The sequence below is a fragment of the Cygnus olor genome, chromosome 9, assembly GCF_009769625.2.
Source record: "Cygnus olor isolate bCygOlo1 chromosome 9, bCygOlo1.pri.v2, whole genome shotgun sequence".
NCBI classification, from domain to species: domain Eukaryota; kingdom Metazoa; phylum Chordata; class Aves; order Anseriformes; family Anatidae; genus Cygnus; species Cygnus olor.
In genome coordinates this window covers 5,851,424-5,872,063 of record NC_049177.1, presented here as the reverse complement: position 1 = coordinate 5,872,063, position 20,640 = coordinate 5,851,424, and the positions used below count along the sequence as shown (strand labels likewise).

Here is a 20,640-nt window from a genome sequence, read left to right as displayed (position 1 = left end):
CAGTTAAACTTGACAGATTTTGATAAGACAACAGCCTGAGCTTGTCATATTTTTTCTGATTCTAGTCTTCCAGATATAGCCTTATCAAAGGAAGTTGTAAGTCTGATCTGAACAAACAAAAATAGATTTATTGATCTGGTTTGTCAATACCTTTGGACAACTCCTGAAAGAACTCTAATTATCTTAGAAAACAAAGTCCTTCCAAATGGCAATTACATGATTGATCAGTTGCCACTCTTTTACCTTGCAGTCTGAAACATGAAGCTAAGGACTCTAATTCTGAAGTTCAGCTCTTTGTAAGAGGTCCTTGAATACAGGTTGTTGTTTCAGAACAGCTGCTAAAGTTCCAGAAACTTCCAGAAGCTGAAGTTTTTTAGAATATCTTCTCTTTGCCATGTAGAGAAATTGATTTTAGAATACTGCATTAATGAAGTGCTACATAGTGTTTGACCTGTACTGTTACAGACAGACATAGGCTTATAATTCAGGATTTTGAACAAGATAATACCTAACTTCCTCCAGTATTTTTTTCTATGCTATATATATTTTCTGTAGCAGTAGTACAAATGGAAACAAATGTTTTTGGGTAAAACAGAGAAATGATTTACCAAGCATTCAGTAGTTGAATAAGGTGAAAGCAGGTTTCTGAACCATATACCTGTGAAGTTTAGGAGAGTATCTACAACACAATTTTGATGCATGAAGATCAAGATGAAAGAAGATCTAGCTACTAGTACTCCATAGAGGTGATCAGGCATAAAAGGGGACACATATGTCTTGCTGTATAAAAGCATTTGCTCAAAATTCTTGAGGAATTCCAATAGGATGATCGAGTAAAATATAACCATACAATACCACCATTTTATACAACTGCAAGAGCAAGAATTTTTATACTCAGTGCAATGGTTTTCTGATGAGCCCATTAACACTTTCAGTCTCTACTGAGAAAAGGAAGGACTCCAGACTGCCTGCAAGACTTATACCCCAAACCTGGGTAGGTTGGAAGAAAAAGACAGAACAGTGGACTTGGAGATTTCATTGAGATGGTAGAAGGTTAGGTCGAGTCATTGGTAACAGAGGAAAGTTTATTTCTCAGCTAGTATTGCCATTAACAAGGTTTTTTTGTGCTGCTGACATGGGACAGGAAGCAGACAATGAAGCAGAATTATTAAATACCTGTGGGTGATAGAACAGATTTCATCTCTGGTTTTGGGACATAGTTGAGTTCTATCTCAAATAAAGAATATTCAGTAACTTTATGATATCTTGTAAATCCAGTAAAATATCAACTATACTAGAGGTTACAATGCACATATTAACACCTTTTAAAACATTCACTCTGCCTTGTATCTCCTTACAATGGAAGATAAAAGAATTACTTGATCAGAATCCCCCTCTGAACATAGTAGCTGCTTTTTATGTCTGTCAAAATGTGACAGAAGGAGCCAGCCTCTCTTCATAAATAGAGAATGTGCAGAGTTGAATTGCAGTGATTCTTAGCTGTCATTCTGTTGGAGGAGATCTGTACCACTCTCTCTTGTCCTGCAAGACACTCTTATCACCCCATAAGAAGCTATTCCAAGCTGCTGCACTTTGCACAAGCAGGAATAACACCTCTCTGGAGGGTAGGATGCTCCCAGTTAAGACTAAGGTAATAAAATCCATGTTATAATCCTCAGACCAATCTGCAAGTATTTGTGGTGGGTCTAGAGTAACTGCAGACCCTTGAAATGAAGTGCTGGTAACCTCAAAAAATCATATAGATACTTCTGAAAACACTCTCATAGAGTAATGTGGTTTTTAATTCTAGCCATAGCATTTCTGCACATAGCCCAAAAATCCCATTCCCCTTCTTTGATGTTACTTGCTTTAGGTAATCAATACTTGTCAAGCTGAATTTTATGAATAGTGTATTTTACAAAAAGCAACAGGACAATTATCACCACAAAATAAAAGGTCCCTGTGTGAAGAAGAAGTATATTTAATTGATACAGTAGGAGTTACACTCTAGTTATGTTCCTGTAAAACCCTTGTTAATTAGAAAATGGGATCTACACAGCTAACAATTATGAAAGGGACATTTGTGGCCTTCCTGTCCATTTCATCTCTACACCTGAAATCTATCCACATCTCTCTCCTTCTTAGATCTATGGCAAAAAATATCGATTAATATCTGTGTAGTACTTATTATAATTTAAATTTAACCAATTAGCTCAAATAATTTTTTGATATGAGCTTGTTTTTTTTTTTTTTTTAACTGGAATTTTTGTCTTAATATCACTAATTGTGTTAATGTTTTCAAAGTGTCCTGTTTTATTCAGAAGATAACTCAAGAATATGAATGGAAACAAGTACTAGATTGTGCCATCCATTTTCCTAACTGCAACATGGTATTTTTGGTTAGAACTCATTGTTTATTGGCTCAGTCAATGATTTTTTTTTTTTTTTTGAACTTCCTCAAAATTCCGAGGATAGTTTTTCTTGACCTGTATTTGGGTTATGGACCTAGCAGCTCAGAATTCTTTTAATTGTGCATGTGGCTCGGTGTTCAGGGCTGGACTGGCATGGGTGCTGGAGCAAGGTGGGGAACAAAGCGTAGCAATGCTTGTGGCCTTTAATTAAACCCTCTTAAGAAGGAGGGGTAAATGGTTCTGGAATTGCTTTTATTTTTATTTATTTTATTATATATATATAAACTATAGCTTTCTTTAATGTAAAGCCTGATTTTATGAAAGAGCTGACATGTAAACTCTGAATTTTGTGAGCTATAGGAAATCTGTTTTTGATTTCATGGCTCAGTCTCAGCACTAACCCTGTTAGTGGTGCAATAGCTTGCAGTTCAGCTGCATGTAATCTATTTACAAACAGCAGCTTTGTGGTCCTTTATTTGTGTGTCCTTTTAATTTCTCCCTCCATGCAGCATCTCCTGCTGATGCACCACACCATGAGGATTAATAACCTCCAACAGTTTATTAGCCTGGGATTCGCAGCCATGGCGGCACGAGGAGCTGGTGTGGTGTAACTGTATATTGCCTGTCATGCCAAACTGGGCTTGAGGCCCAGAATGCGTGTCTCTGTCCTCTGAGTTCAAAGCTCTTACTCATCACAGGAGTTAGTGATTTGCTTAAATCCTAATGACAAGGTTTAAATGATCAGTAATGGCAACTCCAGACTCTGGTAATCATCACATAGGTAAAGTGATGGCAGATGGGTTGGAGAGGCTGCCTGGGCACAGAAGAACTGTCTCCTCCTCTATACCTTAGGCAAAGCACTGCTGGGCTTGCACTAAGGCAGATTTTTCCCCTCAGCCTCTGGAAAGGACAGCAAAACATCCTGAGGTTCACAGTCATCCTTCTTCCTGCCCCAGGTGGAGGGAGAGCTGGGCCTGGGTTCCTCAGAGAGTTCCGGAAGGTTCCGGAACCTTTCCTGGAACCTTCACCTCAGGGTGCCCCCCCTCCCCTCAGGGGGCAGCTGCCAGAGGAGCCCCCAGGCAGCGTGCAGCCTGTGTGGGTCACCACATGCACCCCCTGACACATGAACCCAGCATGCGTGGGTGAAGCTGCTCCAGGCACAGGACTGTCCCAGTGCAGGGCTTGGTGTAGCCCTTCTCTGGGAAGGTAAGTCAGGCATGATCCTTGCTGTTTTTAAACTGTTTTTTGCTTGTGAGTCGCTCCCTGCTCTTGAGCAGTTTCGGGTGCTATCATCCTGCAGCTTCCTTCTGTGGTCACACTGCTACACGTATAATATAGAAGCGGCCATTTTAAAATACGGGACTCTTCTGTTGCGTTTGACATCTTTTATGTGGTGACAGAAAAAGTCATCAGTGTGATAACCCAGGTTCTTGTGTCTGTCTGAAGCAGCAAAGCGCTCACATTGGCCTTGTGCTACCCATGAAGGGCATTTTAGCCTGGCTCTTCTGGCATCAATGGCCATTCCTCTGGGCTGCCTGCCCAGCCTGCTTCTGGCCAGAAGGTCCTTAGGGGCTGGGCAAGGGTCAGATGTCCCAGCTGAGTTCAAACCTGGACATTTTGGAAGCCTGTGGAGATGGAGAAAGAATAGCACTGACCACCCCATCGTGCTGTTAAGGGAAGAAAACATTGGAGGGCTGTTGAAATATTCACAGAGGATTAGCACAAAGTTACTGTGTTTAGCATAGGTGTTTCTGTAGCTGTGATATATTAGGGAAATCTACAGTGTTCAATGACTCACACACTTTCTCTCATACAGTGTGGTAGTTTCTTTTACTGGGCTAGAGTACAAAGCAAGGAGGAACACCTGCTGCTCTTTTGGTTTTCCTGTAATGTCTAAGCTTTGTGAGCTTTTGTTTAATCTAGTTGTTCTTTTTTTTTTTTTTTTTCTTTCCCCTCTTCCTTGAATGCATTAAAATGTTAACATAAAATGCTTACAAAAAAGTGGGTTTCATGAGAGGTATCTAGAAATATTCTATTCTTTGCCTATGTGGAATTGCATACCTCTCACTAGGAAAATTATGGACCTAGATCTCAGTATATCTACAATCTCTATTTCCGTTTGGTAGTGCTATTCAGTTCAGTGAGGGGATCTGAAAAGTGAGGAGAGCTTGTTGTTGAGTGCAGATGTGTGCCCTGTGCTTTTTGACTTCCTGTTTGTTGAACAAGTATTAATTAGAAAATAGAAAATATGCTGGTATTTTAAGCATGAAGCTGAACTACACTTGTATTAGCTCAATGTGTCTTCAAATAAGATAGATTGGGGTAGAAGATAAAGAAAATAAAATTAGTTGTCTTCCTGCTTTGAGATGGAAGAACTATGTGTGGAATTCCTCTATTCCATGGAAAGCTTATGAGGTACTTGACATGGCAGTGCATAGGCATGATGGGATGGACTTGAGTGTTTCAAACTACAGTACCAATAACCCCTGTACAGCTTTCTCACTCAGCTTGTCAGGAAGTGGTTAGATCTCGAACGGGGTGGTTGAGAGGTTAAATGTTGAACAGGCTGGTTACGTGTTCTTGATTTACAGAGTGGAAGGAAGAAGGTCTATAGATGACTCACAGCTATTAAGATACATAACAGTGTGTCCTTTTGTGGGCAATTTTTCAGGTAATCTATTTCTACCACATCACAAATCCAAAAAGAGAACTAGGTCGTCTTGAAGAACAAAAACTGAGATTTTGGGAAGAATTATGCACCAAGAACTTGAGATTAGTCTTCCAGAAGGCTTTGATTTTACTTTAGTCACCTACATGGCTATATTTTCAAAACAGATCTGTGTACTGTGTATTGCAGTTCCATTTTAAAATTTTATCAGAAATGTCTGTTCCAGTGTCCTATAATGCTGCGTATGTTCCATACCAGTTCCACTGCAGAGGTATAGATAAAAATGATCCTCTAGGATATTAAAGAATTTGATAGTGATATTAAATGAGTGTATAGCTTGTTCTTCATTATAAAAATCTAAGTAAAACATGAAGGAGGAAAACCAGAATGTCATAGAAATTAACTGTAATGATGCAGAAGCTTAAGGCTGATCATCCTGTTGCTTAAATGTGCTTAAAAGGAATAGAGCTGGATTCTTAGCCTTTAATCAAAATTAATAGTTAATTTCTACAAAGACAATGGTGAATTATACTGGTATGTTCCCAAAAGGGTACAGGATGGTACAGAAGCAACTTATAGTATTTTCTGTTATGTGGGCTTTCTGCTGTGTAAGGGAATGAAAAATAGATAAAAGAGAGATCAAAAGTAAGGAACCCAGCTTGACACTCTGTTCCAGAGGAGTATTCAGGGCTAAAATTTAAGAGAAAAAATCAACTAGCATTATTAGAACTTGTTAACTGAACAATTTGATATTGAAATCTCTGAAGCTCTTCAATGTCCTTTTAAGAATAAAACATTAATCTAGGAGGCCTACACCAGTTGTAACTTGATGACTTCATATTTGCAATGTTTTCTGTCCTCGTACTTACTTTGTTAACTTCTTCCTTATTAAATTACTGTTTATGTTGTAGAAGAAACACAAAAATACAGAATTTGCTGTGTGGGTGAGTTGCTGTAACAACATTATCTTTATAATTCCCTGTATTGTGTGCTTGATCTTTCAACTTTTTCTATCTGATACTATATAAAATACACATTGACCATTTATTTTGAATTGTTTCTTTAAATATAAATATTTGATGATGAGCCTTAAAACATAACACCTTCAAAGAAAGGGGTGAGCTTGAAAGAAACTTTATGCTTTGCCATACTCAAATTATATGTCCTTATTTTCCAAGAAAGCTTTTAAGTGCAGGGAAAAGTTGTCTTTTTTTTTGTCATTTGTAAAATGGATGTTCCAGTACATCATATGTTTTCAGGAAGAACATCATTAAATTTCAACAAAGTGAGTACTGCACACCCGTAAGTATCTGTCCTGCAGTTAAAAGGTGTGACAGCAGATTACGTTGCCATACCTGAGCTAATTTCAAACTGGTTACTGTGTAAGTACAGTAATGCTTTACAGGTGATAAAACCTAAACTGGGTAAATAAAAATAGTGGTGTTTCAAGTTGAGTTGCTTAAGTTTACTACTTAAACTACTTAAATTTAAATTTGATGATTTATAGCTACATCTTTTCAGAGTCTTTCAGAGTCTTGAGAACCTAAGACTTAAGAGATCTGTAGATCTGATAGGAAAGGTAGTTAAGGATTTGCAGTAAGCTCCTGATGGGATTAGGGTATTTTTGGGGAAATGAAACATTTCTCGTTTCATGAAATGGAATGAAATGAAATTCCATGAAATGAAATGAAACATATGTCTTGTGTCTTCAGATACTTCTGAAAATCAGGCATTTTGTTTCAACTTCTGTTTTCTTGAATCAATTAAGAATGTTCAACACCTCATTTTATTAGACTATGTGGAAGCTGGTTTGGATTTACTGATTCCATTGATTCATTATGATTTGGGAGTACTTTGCATATTGATAGGGCCAGATACCTATAGCGATTGTTTATGGTATTCTTTAAGTGCATATATAGTATACAGTGCTCATAGAGGATAGGCAGGTACTTGCATTCAAATGCATTCCAGATATGTTTGGTAATCTTACTTATAAGAATAGTAATCTTACTTATAAGAATAATGCTTTTTATGGAAAAAATGCAGATGGGGAGAATTTTTTCCACTAAGAGAGAGATTTTTTCCTTGGTCTTATTTGTTGTTGTTGTTTTGTTTTTGTTTGTTTGTGGTCTCCAAAACAAGAGGAATCCATAACAGATGCATGCTGCATTGAAGGATATCAGAGACATACATTACATTCCTTATGCCTTTTTAATGATGCAATTGTGAATTATATTCTTGTTGCATTTGTAATTAGGGGGCAGAACAGACGGTAAAGACTTGTTCTAAAGCAATGTGTCGATTAGAATTATCCACATTGCTAAACTAATTGTTCATTATAGAGGGATTTTTAGCCATTGAAATACTCAGATAGTGTACTGATACATACTTGATTATTACAGCTCATTAGATATGAGTATACTTATAAAGTATGTATACACATACACACATCTATACATATATTAATTATATGCTGTATGTGCCTTTAAATATTACTACAGTTGTGAAGGAAAATGATAACCTGATTTTGTTTAACAACAACAAAAACTTTCCATGTGTGCAGAGAAGACTTGCTTTTGTATTGTTTCCTTTATTCCCAATATAAGCTCTAGCTAAAGTTCAAAGAGTAATTTATCAGATGAAGTGCTACAAAGAGAACTATGGCATAGTTTTTATTACTCTGCAAAAGCCTTCTTTATTTTTAATCAGTACATTTAACCTATCATCTCTTGCTTATAGATTTACTGTATATCAAGATCTGGAGATACTTGCATTGACAACCTATTTTTTATGCCAACTGTACTTGTTTCATCTTGTTTTCCAGTCTATGGCTTGGACCGAACTGATATTATCCAATAATTCTGGAAATTCTGGATGTCACAATGTTCTTTCTGTATATTAAAAAACAAAACGAAAAACACAACAGGTTTTAGGGAGTTAGGAATGTATGAAAGGAATAAATGCAGTTGTACCTGTTTTATTTGCAATGGTTATGAATTTGTGTGTATAAAACCAAATTATTCTGATAGCTTTATATTGACTTAAAATGGGTCTCTTGAAACATTCCCAAATACATTCAAGAGGTGACTCTTCTGTGACCTCTTTATGCCTAAAATATTTGATTCCCCAGTTGCTTCCTTGACCTGAAAGCCTGTCCATCACAGTTGGATATAAAGGAAGCTCCTTGGGGGTGTTTCATTTTAAACATTATACTTCATTCAATTCCTATCTATCATAATGGGATGCTTTAGTTCAGAGAAAAGGCTGTGTGCATGTAGGTGGCTGCATGTTCTTCAGCTCATCATGGCTCCGTGTGGAGGAACTATAGTAGCTGGTATTTCTATCATGTTGCAGACTCCAGCCAGAGGTGGAAGACAGGAAGGCCACCATAAACATTGGGCCCATACACTCAGAAGAAGAAATCAGTTCATGACATTTAAAAAAAAAAAAAAAAAAAAAAGGATTTGACAGGTAAATGACTGAATATATTCCTTTAGTGATCCAACATTTCTTCTTAATGAGGCAAGTTGTCATTGACTTTGCTTGTTGTCTATGAATTTTGACTGACTCAATCTTCATAATGTCAGACTGGTCAAAGACATCAGTAAATTGCATGAATAATACATGATACTTGGTAATTGTCCTGAGCTGGTAACATACTGTAATTTCATTTGTTCAATAGCATTTGTCTGAAATAGTGTTTCCTGAATTGGCTATTACTTCTGCTTTCCTAAAGTGGATAATGTAACCTATGCGAACAGTATATTTACCTCAGTTTTATGTATTATGAAGCTACAAAGGCATTGTAGCTAAAGGTATACATGGTGAAAGTCAAGCAGTGACATCGATTGTTTGCATATATATAGCTAGACTAGGTCTTTTGGCAAAGTAATGATAACCCTACCTCTAACAAAAGTATGGTGTCTTTCCCAAATGTGACATAGAAACTGGATTCTACCATTAATGCGCTACCTTTGCTATTGTGGCAGAGGAAGCTTGGCTTGGGAGCTGAGTAGTAGTAGTTCAAATCAACATGTTCCTTTTCAAGAAAGCAAATTGAGGACATTTCTGTATCTATGGAGACCTCAAAACATGTTTTTCGTTAATCTGGCAAATAAACAGCAGAGTTTGCTCTAACAAGGTTTACTGTGTTGGGGTTGACTCTTGGCTTCATCTCAGTTATCATTGAATCACATTTTCTTTGCTTGCGAATCACATCTCCTAGTCTTCTCCACTAATAGAAAAGCCAGAAATGAATCTGCTGGCAGTGCCTTCTGGCTTTAGGGATGTGTCTGGAATCATGTATGTGTCATGCATAACACATTATGACTTTGAGAAAACAATATTTAATTTCTGATTTTTGGATTCTTATTTATTTAAAAAACTGGAACATATTGCCTGTCAGACACTTAGTTGACTGTTAGCTTTTCTTATCCTCAGACCAAGTCTCTCCTATACAAGTATTTCAAATTACTCTGCCAGGTAAAAATGTTGTGAAGCAGGCCTTTTGTTTTTCTTCACCACATTAAGTGGTGCCGAAAAAGAAATCATCCTGTAAGGTGTGCTTATAGCCACTTTCTACTGAGCTTTTTACTCTGCACCTGCAATGCTTTTGCTGGCTATATACTTAAGTGCTTTACTATAATATACATGTCCTCTGGTTTTAGAACTATGCGTTGGTGCATCCTTTTCCAGTCAGGCAAGAAAAAATGTCAGTCCAACCCCAAAGAAAAGCTAAATAGGTAGCAAGCCACATTTTTAAGTCAAAGGACCTTTGGGCAATGAAAATATAGAGCAAAAGAGAGTTCTTTGATTATATTCAACTCATTTTTGCTGGACCAGCAAACCAAGCATCAGGCATCTGATCAAATTCGAGCAGTTCATCCAATGTTTGGAAAGAAATATAATCATCAGTGCACAACCTGCAGTGAGAAGAAAACATGAAACTAATACTTAAAAATGCTTTATTAGGGAGACCTGTTCAGCCAGAAGGAATATCCATCACTTTCTCCTTAAGTGTATGTTTCACACCGTTGTAAATTTATCTGTGCTGATTCAGAAAGTGTCACCATCTCAGAGTCTCTGAGATGAGTCTCTGGTCAAATTCTTATTGGGTGTAAATCAGTCTAATTCTATTAATTTCTGTGAGCTATTCTGAGGAATCAGAATAGCTCACAGGATTAATGAATCATTAATGAGTAACTCAGCCTGAGGAATACTTCTTTATTTCCACCCCAAAATGTAATGTATTTTATCTGGTTAATCAATGGAATACAAAAATTAGAAATGCTCAGGTAAGAATCTAGAAGATGCAATGAAATAAGATTATTTCCCCCACCTGACCTCCCATCTTAAAGTAGGATAAACCATAAGTCTTTGTGTTTTGGAACAAGTATTTGTATTTCCACAATATCAGGTGGATGCTATCTTTGATTAATTTGCAATCCTAACTAAAAATAATCTGACTCCTTTAGGTAGTTTGACACTTCAGTGTACGAGTGAACAAATGCTTCTGGGTTTACACAACAAGGGATTTCCAATCGCAGATTTTCATAAGAAATTCCAAACTCGTTAGTTCATCCTTCAGTTATAAGATCTCTCTAGTCAACAGATCAACTTCATTGAAATTTGATGTTTGAAAAATCAAGTTTTGAGTGAGGTATCTATATATCTAAGAAAACATCCAAGCTGATAACTGAGATTTGCTCCTTCACTTTTGCATTTCTCTCTCTTTCCCCTTTCCCCCTTCTTCCCCCCCCCTTTTTTTTTTCTATTTTAATATATATTCCCTCTCCAAAGGCATCACCTGAGCCATATAGTTCAATCTAAAGTGGGTGCGAAACAGGAAAAATCTGCATTCACTCTTTCTGTTGGAGGATTTTTTTTTATATATATATATAATAATATATGTATATAAACAGTTTAAACCCTAAGAATGAGCAGAACAATTGATACGGTGAGATGGTAGTGGATAAAAATTGGTGGAATTTCTAAGAGGGTTTCTTATTTGTTGTGGTTTAACCTGGCTGGCAGGTCACCACCTGCTGACCGATGCCCAGCCTATCCCCGAGCAGCCAGCCCCCCCACCCTGGCTAGCCACCCCTATATATTGTTCAGCATGACATCAGATGGTATGGAATACCCCTTTGGCCAGTTTGGGTCAGCTGTCCTGGGTCTGTCCCCTCCCAGTTCCTGCTGCAACCCCAGCCTGCTCGCTGGCAGGACAGAGCGAGAAGCTGAAAAGTCCTTGGCTTGGTGTAAGCACTGCTCTGCAACAATTAAAACATCAGTGTGTTGTCAGTGCTCTTCTCATCCTAATCCAAAACATAGAAAACATAGCACCCTACCAGCTACTAGGAGGAAAATTAACTCTGTCCTAACTGAAACCAGGATATTATTGATAGGTCCAAAGTTTACAATCAATTTATGTGTCTGTTATGTTGCTCTTATCTGGGTATCTATTATCTGGGTATCTATTTAAATAGACAAAACATTTTTTTTGTATGTTTTCTACTGAGATTTCCAAGACCCCTTTCAGGCCCATGTTTCTCATTTATTAAAAAAACAAAACAACAACAAAAACACACACACACACACACACAAAAAAAAAACCTTCAGTCATTCTTTTAACATTATAAAGAACTGCATAAATTTAATATATATATATATTTTATATATATATATATATGCCCATATATATATATATGCCCAGCTGCATGCTATGTACTTCCAGTCACCAAATTGACATCTTTCACCCATGAAATATGTAGAGGGAGGAAAAAAAAACAGTCTTGGTCTTCAGTCAGAGATACTAGGTTTACACTGTTGAAAAGGGACATCTAGTTTTAGGTATTGTAAATTATGGTATCAGTTTAATGAACTGTACATTCTACAACTTTTGTGTGTGTGCGCTAAACATAAATGAGGAAAATGTTAACTGAGAAGAATAAAGACTTTTTTTGTGTGTGCTTGCCTTGGTCTTAGGAAATGACAGTTGTGGTGTTGGTGAAACTACTTAGAAAATCAGGCTTTTAATTACTAGATATCTCAATTCTGCTCTGAAGTGACATAAAAATTTGAATCCTGCTTAACTGAGCCTGTTGGTTATAAACATGTCACTTTCTTCAAAAGCTATTGCATATCAGCTGCTCCATGGAAAGTATGCCCTATATGGGCCCTTGCAGCAAACACAAAATAATTTGACTCAGCCTTGCAGGAAAAGGAGTGGAACGACTGCAATTTTCTTGCAGACTGGCAGGTCATTCATCATAACTCTGGGACTACGTGCAATCATGTACTAAACCATATAAGATTGGTTGGGTGTCGTCATCCCAAAGGATCTTTTTCTAAAGTCTTCTGTTACGGTTGTCTATCTAAGAAGAGGGTAAGAGATCCTGCAGTGAACACATTCTCCATGCAGTTGAAAAGGAAAGAGAATAAGGGGTTGTCTGTTTTGTACGGTATTTTTTGTTGTTACTTATATATATATATATATATATCAATACATAAAGGCACAAGACACATCCATGATTAGCCAAGAGTTTTGGTTTATGAATAATCCAGATGTTAATATATTATCCCTTGTTAGCTGGCTAAACAACAAACAAGAAAATGCAAATTCCTGTTAGACTATGCCCCAAGACAGAAATATCCAGTTTTAAAGAGCACGCGTTTTAGAAGACAACTTGTACAAGGTTACAGTTTCTCCTGAAAAGCTTGTCCAAATTTTATATATTATCAATGATATTGCCTACTTTGTCATCTGTCACGTAACCTCAGTGACAGGACAGAGACCATGGTCAACTCTTCTCTCTTTGTGTTGTTCCATACCTCCAATGTAGGAATCTGTGTGAGGAATAAATTTTCCAGCTTTTGGCAAGTATAAATCATATTCTCATCATATTCCTCAACAGGGTCAACACTTTTTTAATGATTTGTTTTTCATTATTAAACTATCTTAAAAAAAAAAAAAAAAAGGCTATTAGACAATTTTTTCTTTGTGAAAAATACCAAGTCTTCAAATATCCAAAAAGTGAAAAATTTGGAATTAAGTAGAGAAGAGGAGAAGAGGAGGAAGGGAGGAAAAAAAAAAAAAAAAAGGTAAAGTAACTATTACAAGAGATGGTCTAGTTTTAAACACATGTGGAAGAAATCAAAATTTTGTCTTATTTCTGAAGTTGGGTATTTTTCAAACAGTTCCAGTTACTGGGTTCTCTCTCTCTCTCTTTTTTTTTTTTTTCCCTCTCACTAGTATTAACATCTTTTTATTACTTTTATTAAGACTTCATCATATCTTTTGATCCAGGTTTACCAGATCGAGGCTTTTTAGTTTTTAGCTTCTGTGCAAGGAATAATGGGGCTTGTAGAACAGTGGAAGATGTGGACTTCCCTCTCTATTGAACCTGTGTAAAGTTATTCTACAAAGGAACCAAGGGAGTGTTTGGTTATTTTAACAATGTGTGTGCAAAACATTGTGCTTTAAAAAGATCTATTCAGTTAATTCCTTTTATAGAAATGTGTTACCTACCCTGTTTTTTCAAGAGGATTTATGAGGCTTAAACTCAACTGCCCATTTAAAATTGTTTATCCTCTTATTTAGGACCCAAGATAGGTATATCTTATTTTTATAAGCCACTAAGCATGGGGATCTCTTATCTGTTTAAACACGTTGATGTAAGATGAGTTTGTTAGTGTTGGCTCAAGTGATTTTGCAAGAAGTGGAACTTGGTGTGACCTACTGAACTAGAACATCGCTAGGAAATTAGGAAGCATAATATTTAATCCTACTTCTGACATAGTTGTTCTCTGCTTTAATGTCCATTTCCATGTACATTTAAATAATGATATTTACTAAACTCATTATAAAGTATAACCAAAGGATTTTATAAAGTTCTAAGAAGAACAAGAAAGCAGAAAGCTTAAAAGAGGGAGGGTTAAAACAAGGAAGTTACTTGACTCCTCATTCCAATTTACAGCCATGGTGTTTCCTGGTACACTGCACATGTGCTGGCATGTAGGATGGGCCTGCATGGCTGAAATTAAAAGAACTGAACAAAGATAAATTTATCTCTATTTTCTGTTGAACAGCTACTTCCAGCAGTGTAGCACAATGTAATTATTGTTTTTTTTGTTACTGCTGGCTTTGATATTGTATGGCAAATATGTGACTCTTTTGAATAGTCTTCTGTAGGTTATGATTACATTAATGGAAATGAATGCGTTTCTGTCCCTGAGAACTATGTAAGTGATTCATCTTGGGATTGCTTTTGAAAAGACTATTACATAGCCAAGTTTCTGAAGATCTTTAATGTATACTTAGATATAAAAAGATCCTAAAAGATCAGATGATATTCCTTTCCCTCCTCTATGGAAAATACATCATTCCTTACCTGGAGCAAACTTGCATAGGAAGGCTTGATATAAAGACGGACAATTATTCCAAGTTAGCTTGTGAACTAAACCGTTAGAAATCACAATGATATCTTAAAACCATTAAACATAAACAGTCAGTTAACTTTCTCCCAGAAGATCACGTGGGCTGAAATAAAATCTGAGGATCTCTTCCTTCTTCTTTCCCTGTGTCAGATGATTGTGTCATTTTTACACCAAGCACGCTTGGGGTATTAAAAAAAAAATTAAACAAACAAAAAAAAACAATGGTACTACTTTTACAGGTATAAATAAAGTACTGTCAGAAGCATCTCCGTTTCCTAAAAAGCCAACTCTAGACTAACATAACTTTTAATAACTCAGCTTTTCATCTCTCCTTTACCATAAGTGATTCCTGTTACACTTTTCCTTTCTTTCCCTCTGAGAAAGCATGAGTGGGGCACACTGGCAGTAACTGTGATCCTTGAAGATATCCACAGGTTGCTTATAAGGACTGGAATGCCTAATGCTCACTCTTCCCTGATCGTCTGCCACTGTAGTAGGAATCAAGATTTCTTCATCCACGCATTTCTTTCTCCCCTTTTCTACATTGTAATGTCATCAGTGCTATCAAATATCCCCCCAGAAGCTTGATATTGCTATACTCAGTGCTATTGTGATAATGTCACAAGTCAATGCAGCAATTACTTCTTACTGCTACGGACTCTAGAATGTTAGCATTTAGTGCACATTTGACAGTATTTATGCTACATTTTGGTGGATGTATAATTTTTCTTTTAATTTGCAAAATTGCTTTCATAATATGTTTTCAGGCATGACAAATTGTGGGTGGCTGGAAAATCTTATTAACTACTAGGTGTTCAATGAGGCACACTTAAAGGATTCTGAAAGCTCAAAAAAAATAATTATTAAAAATTCTATATTAAAAATATTTTAATTGGAAAAGCTATCACGTGACTAAATCAATTATTCAAAATTATCCATAACTTGAAAAAGCCTTCAGCACTGCTTTTCCTAATAAAAATGTAGGTTAGACAGTAATACACTGAGTGGGAGCAGATGGCAGGAAGCTGGGACTCTTGGTGAATGAAATTTAGGAAAAATAGTAAACCAGAAATCTCTACATGGCTGAAGACAGAATGAACTGACACTGGTAGCCTATCTGCCTTTCAAACGTCGTGTGCCACTATCTATTTTGAAGGGAAATTTAGACATTATATAAGGTAAAACAGTGTTTTTTAATGTCCTATGTTTTCTATTTCTTTGTATTTTTGGTGAAAAGCCATGAATAGGAAACTGATGGACAAAAGTACTATGTACTTGATTATTTCCTTACAAAAACTGCAAGTAATGAACTTGAACCAGTTTAAACTGTGTATTTAAATTACTGCAATTTTCAGCAGCAATACTGAACCCTGAGTTATTTGATCCCTAGGTTCCAGGACTCTGGGAGAGTCAAAGGATCTTCTTTCCTAGTGTCTATGACAGTATTTAGTCATTCCTACCTTGCTTCAGTGTCTTGTATCATCCCTCTCACAGCTATTTGGTGACCTAGTAAGAGATCACAATATCTTCTTAGAATAAAACCACAATGATATAAAATCATTAAATAAGTCCTCGAGAAAACCTAAATAATCAGAAAAAGGAAAGATAAAAACATCTGCAATTTTATATAATAGACCAGTATTATCCTGACTTCTAGGTCAAGGTACAGAATGTTGGAATGTCAATTAGATATGCAGGATGCTTTCACGAAAAGTTACTACACCTTTGTAATAAGGATCTGATTGAGAGCTTCTTTGACATGACCTTTGTGATACACCCGCACTAAAAAAAAAATCTGGTTTTTAATGCTGTGTATTTTCCCTTTTCAGGCTTTTATTCTCTCTCTTAACCCCGCTATATTAAAGTTACATATTTACTTATTATAGATCAGCTGGAGGAGGGAGGGGGAGCATTTTGTCTAAAAAAGCAAACACTAGAGGCTGTTCACTGAATAGCTGACACATGCTGCACATTTTTCTGTGATGGCAATTAAATAATTAGTTATCAGTGACTGAGTCAAACAGTACAATATGTTTCAGGCATAACTGCCTCTAAGTTTCCAAGGGTAATATATAGATGAGATTTTCCTGATAACACAGCTATAGGAATGTTCCGTGTATTTTACCTAATTTTATCAACTTGTTTTCTGAGAAACCATATGACATCCATAATGGAAATTAAAAAAGGAAGGATGGTTCAGTGACCAACATCCTAGTAAATCAGTCGGGAATGCGAATTACTTTATTCTACAATAATCCATCTAGATGTGCTGTGAGCTAAAAGAGTATATTAAAGACTGACGGAGAGAAATACTAGAAAACGTGTGGCTTTGTGATTGAAAAAAGTGAGTCCCAGAAATGTGAGTAGACCCTCCTGTGTTGCTGGCAACAGCAGCTTTGAAACACTTCCAGGGATCTTCAAATCTTTCCAAAGGCAGTAGGTAATGGTGTTGCAACAGGTGGTCCTGCAGCAGCTGGAAGAAACTTGTCCTTCAGCTTCCTCAGCTCAAGGGAAGAAGGAAGCTAGGGGCAAGCAGAGCAAATGTCTTGCTGCAAAGTAGAAGAAAAGTGGAAGAAAACTGTAATCATTTTATTTAAAGTCCAGAGGCTGGAATCTATGGAATACCAGGTATGCAGGTAGAAGAGAATTTAATGTTAAGAATGATCCAGGCCACGAGAGGGCATTGTTGGGAGAAAACAGCCTGATGCAGAGTTTCATACGTGGGAAGGATAAGCAGAAATCAATTCTCATGTTGCTACTTTTTGAGGTCAGGATAGTAATCTCTCCATATTCGTTACTTCAAGGGATCAGTTTTTCTAAAGAGTATGATTCAATGACTTTTTGTTTGGCATACGACACTACCATTACAAGTATTTTTTCCTATACTTAGTACTAAAGTAGATAGAGAGGCTTTTTAGAGCATGCATCAACCTGCTCTTCATCACAACATTCAGAGGTCTAATAGAGTCTGTGAGATGTTTTCACATTTAACAACAGAGAATAAAGTTCTACTGAAGAATTTGCCTATGCAGCTTAAATCTTCTGAAGGTTTTGTGTTATTTTTGTTCCTGAATAAATTTACAAATTTGTATGTTTTCTGGTCTGAAATTTGTTGGCTGTTTCTTACACTACTGTATTACTATGCAACTTGTTAAAACCCTCCCCAAAAGCTATTTAGTGCTGAATATACTCTGAGAAAAATGCACAGTTGGCCTCTTATGGGCTCTACAAGAGCAATCAAGCTACGTCTGGCCCTTTGACTGCAATTAATTTCCCAGAACACTAAGAACTGGCAAGTGATTTTAACTGATGGTGCCTTCTGCCATCTTATGTAAAAAGACATCATGTCAGTTGCTTTGAGCAGCTGAGTAGGTAAATTGCTTAGGATTTCTTCAGGTTCTTGTTCCAGAGTCCTGCTAACTATGCTCAACATGGTCTTTTGCTTTTTAAACTTCAGTTTGTCTTACTTTGAGAGAACGTACTTGGAAAATACTTAGGAAGTCACATGACCATATTGCCACAGAACTTTTTCATTGCTTTTGCCTATGCTTACAGAGAGTCTGAAGTTTACTGATGACTTCTACAGTAAGACATAAAGAGTTCAGCAGATTTGTTGTGCCTTGTCTTGTTGGAGCTATTTATAGGGAACTGAAAGTCTGGCTTCTGAAGTGACCCTTAGCAGCAAGATACATCTTCACTACTGATGACAAAGTGACACTAGTCACTCACATCTGGGAGAACTATGAGAGTTAGAGGGGCTTTCTTAGAGGTCTTCAGAAGCCTTAATGGCCTAGGTATGTCACGAGAATGGTCTAGAATAAACAGGCCATTTGGGGTACTGCTGCAGTCAAATTATTATATATTGCACACAACAAGCTAACATGATCACTGAAGTGGCAGCAGCGCAGCATTTCTGTTTTACAAATATCATGTATGGCTTACCTATTAATTTTAATAGCACTTAGAAGAATGTAGCACTTCCTAGCTCAGTAGAATGCTGTGGGCCCTAGCAGAGTGAACTGAGTAACTGTGTTGTTAACAGAATAGAATGCATTTGGGCTTTCAGAGTAGTAAAATTATATTCATATTGTTTAATATGTCTCTAGGTGGCATTCATTGTTTTAGACTAAATTGTAAAGTTCCTTGTGGTGTTTGTACAGTTATTCTATCAGTTAGCACTATAACTGCAATTGCATCAGGCTATGAATATTGTCTGCTCAGGTAAATATGAACACAAAGATTAGAAGAGTCTTTGACTGTACTGTCCAACATCCCTTCTATTATTTCTATAGGGATCATCAATAAAAATCAGTTGCCACTCCCAAAGCCTTGAAAATGAGCATATGCTAAATACTCTGATGACTCTGGAGATTCTGTAAACAATCATGATTTGTTTTCTGTCTCTAGTTTCTCCCATGCAAGTTTGTATTTATGTTCTGTTTTCTATTTTGAGTCAATTGAATTAAAACTCACTTTATTTCATAATTACAAACATTCATTTTGACTAACTGACAAATCTTGCTGGAATTTTATTCCCAGAGCTGTCATTCACCAACCTCACAGCAACAAATGATTTGGATGCTGCCTAGTTTCTTTGAATTTTCTTCTTTGGAATTACACAGCAACTATTAATTTACATTCATTTTTCTCCCTATGTTCCTATGTGATTTAAGAGTTTATTGATTATTTTTTGTAATTTTTTCTACTATAGCAGAATTAAGTATAGACAGAAAACACAGGGAATCCGGAGAATTATCTTTGACTTATTACTACGTACTACAGAAATATTCTCATGTAAAGTGACTTTCATAGTAGATGGTAGAAGTTTTTTAATAATAATAGGGAGAAATAATAATGAGAAGAAAATTGTAAGATTGTTCTTTGCATCAGCAGTTGGAGGTGATCATCACAACATAACTGCCCTTTCTAATATGCTGAACAGTTAAATGTCATCTAGTAAGAGCAAATATGGAAAGGGTGCCTCATCCCTCAGATGAAAGCTCCCGAGTTTCCTCCATCCCCAGCTTCTTCTTTTTGGTCAAGAATGATGTCTTGAAACACCAGTTTCATTCTTGCCAAACAGTTGAAGTCCCTTCTGTTATGATCAGGTGCTGCTGACTGCACAGTTGCCTCTCAATTTTGTCCTGATAGGGTAAGAGGTGCTTCAGGTTTCCCAGACGCTTCCGATCTCTTTGAAAAGCTCAAGGGAAAAAGAGTGTATTTTAATCAGGAAGAGTACAAAAGAAGCAGCATGAACTGAGGATGACTTTGAAAGGAAATATGCTTGGCTGACATTCTGAAGTGTTATTTGAATATCCTTTCTTTTGTATTCAGGGTATGCATCTGAAATATGTGAGTCTGGCATCCAGGACACTGAAAACAGAGGGATCTGAAGAATGCAGGAAAAACTCAGATTTTGGTTTAAATTAAGGACATACAAAAACAAAGTGTAGAAAGTCAAGTGAATAGGAGGAATTTTTTAGAGATTTATAAGCTCACTTTATAGCACCTAATGTAATACACCTTTACATTCACTCTCTTTTTAGCTCTTGTGCACAGCAGTAAGTTGCATAGCAGTTGCATGTCAAAACAGTTCTTATTATGACTTGGGATCTCTGAATGGTCTTTATTGAATGAAAGACTGAAAAGCCTAAGGAATGGAGAATTAAATTCAAGGCATGGATGAACTTAATCGTGATGTATTTCATAAACTATCCTGGAGATTTGAAATTACATAGGCCACACTGTGTCCTTGTGTGAATGAATTAGAACTGATCCTTTTCTGAAATTCGGTGAAAGGAATTCTTGGACCAGCGATTGAAAAGCTATATATTCTTAGGATACACAAACTTGGGGGGAAATATTTTTCTTTAATTGATTAACTTCACTTTCCTTCTCTTTTTCAAACTTCAGTGTCCTGTGAGGAAGGTTGCTAATGTTTTTGCTTCTCTTTTGTGCAAAGGATATAGATGACAATCTATAAGCTAACATTATTAAAAGAATATCTGTAGAGCTGCTTTCTTAAAAGAACAGCATATTTCAGCTGCGGAATCTGAGGAGCTCTGGCTAAAGCTATATTCCAGAGAGGTCTTGTAAGACAGGTAGAAATCTGTGGATAGTTAATGA

General features: G+C 36.6%; 1 long non-coding RNA gene across 1 annotated transcript; it reads left to right on the top strand.

Annotated features, from left to right (window-relative positions):
- The first annotated feature begins 2,744 nt into the window (after positions 1-2,744).
- Positions 2,745-20,420, top strand: LOC121074554. Its single transcript, XR_005822410.1, has 3 exons — positions 2,745-3,617; positions 8,434-8,550; positions 19,849-20,420. It is a non-coding gene; the product is annotated as an uncharacterized LOC121074554 (long non-coding RNA).
- Positions 20,421-20,640: the final 220 nt, after the last annotated feature.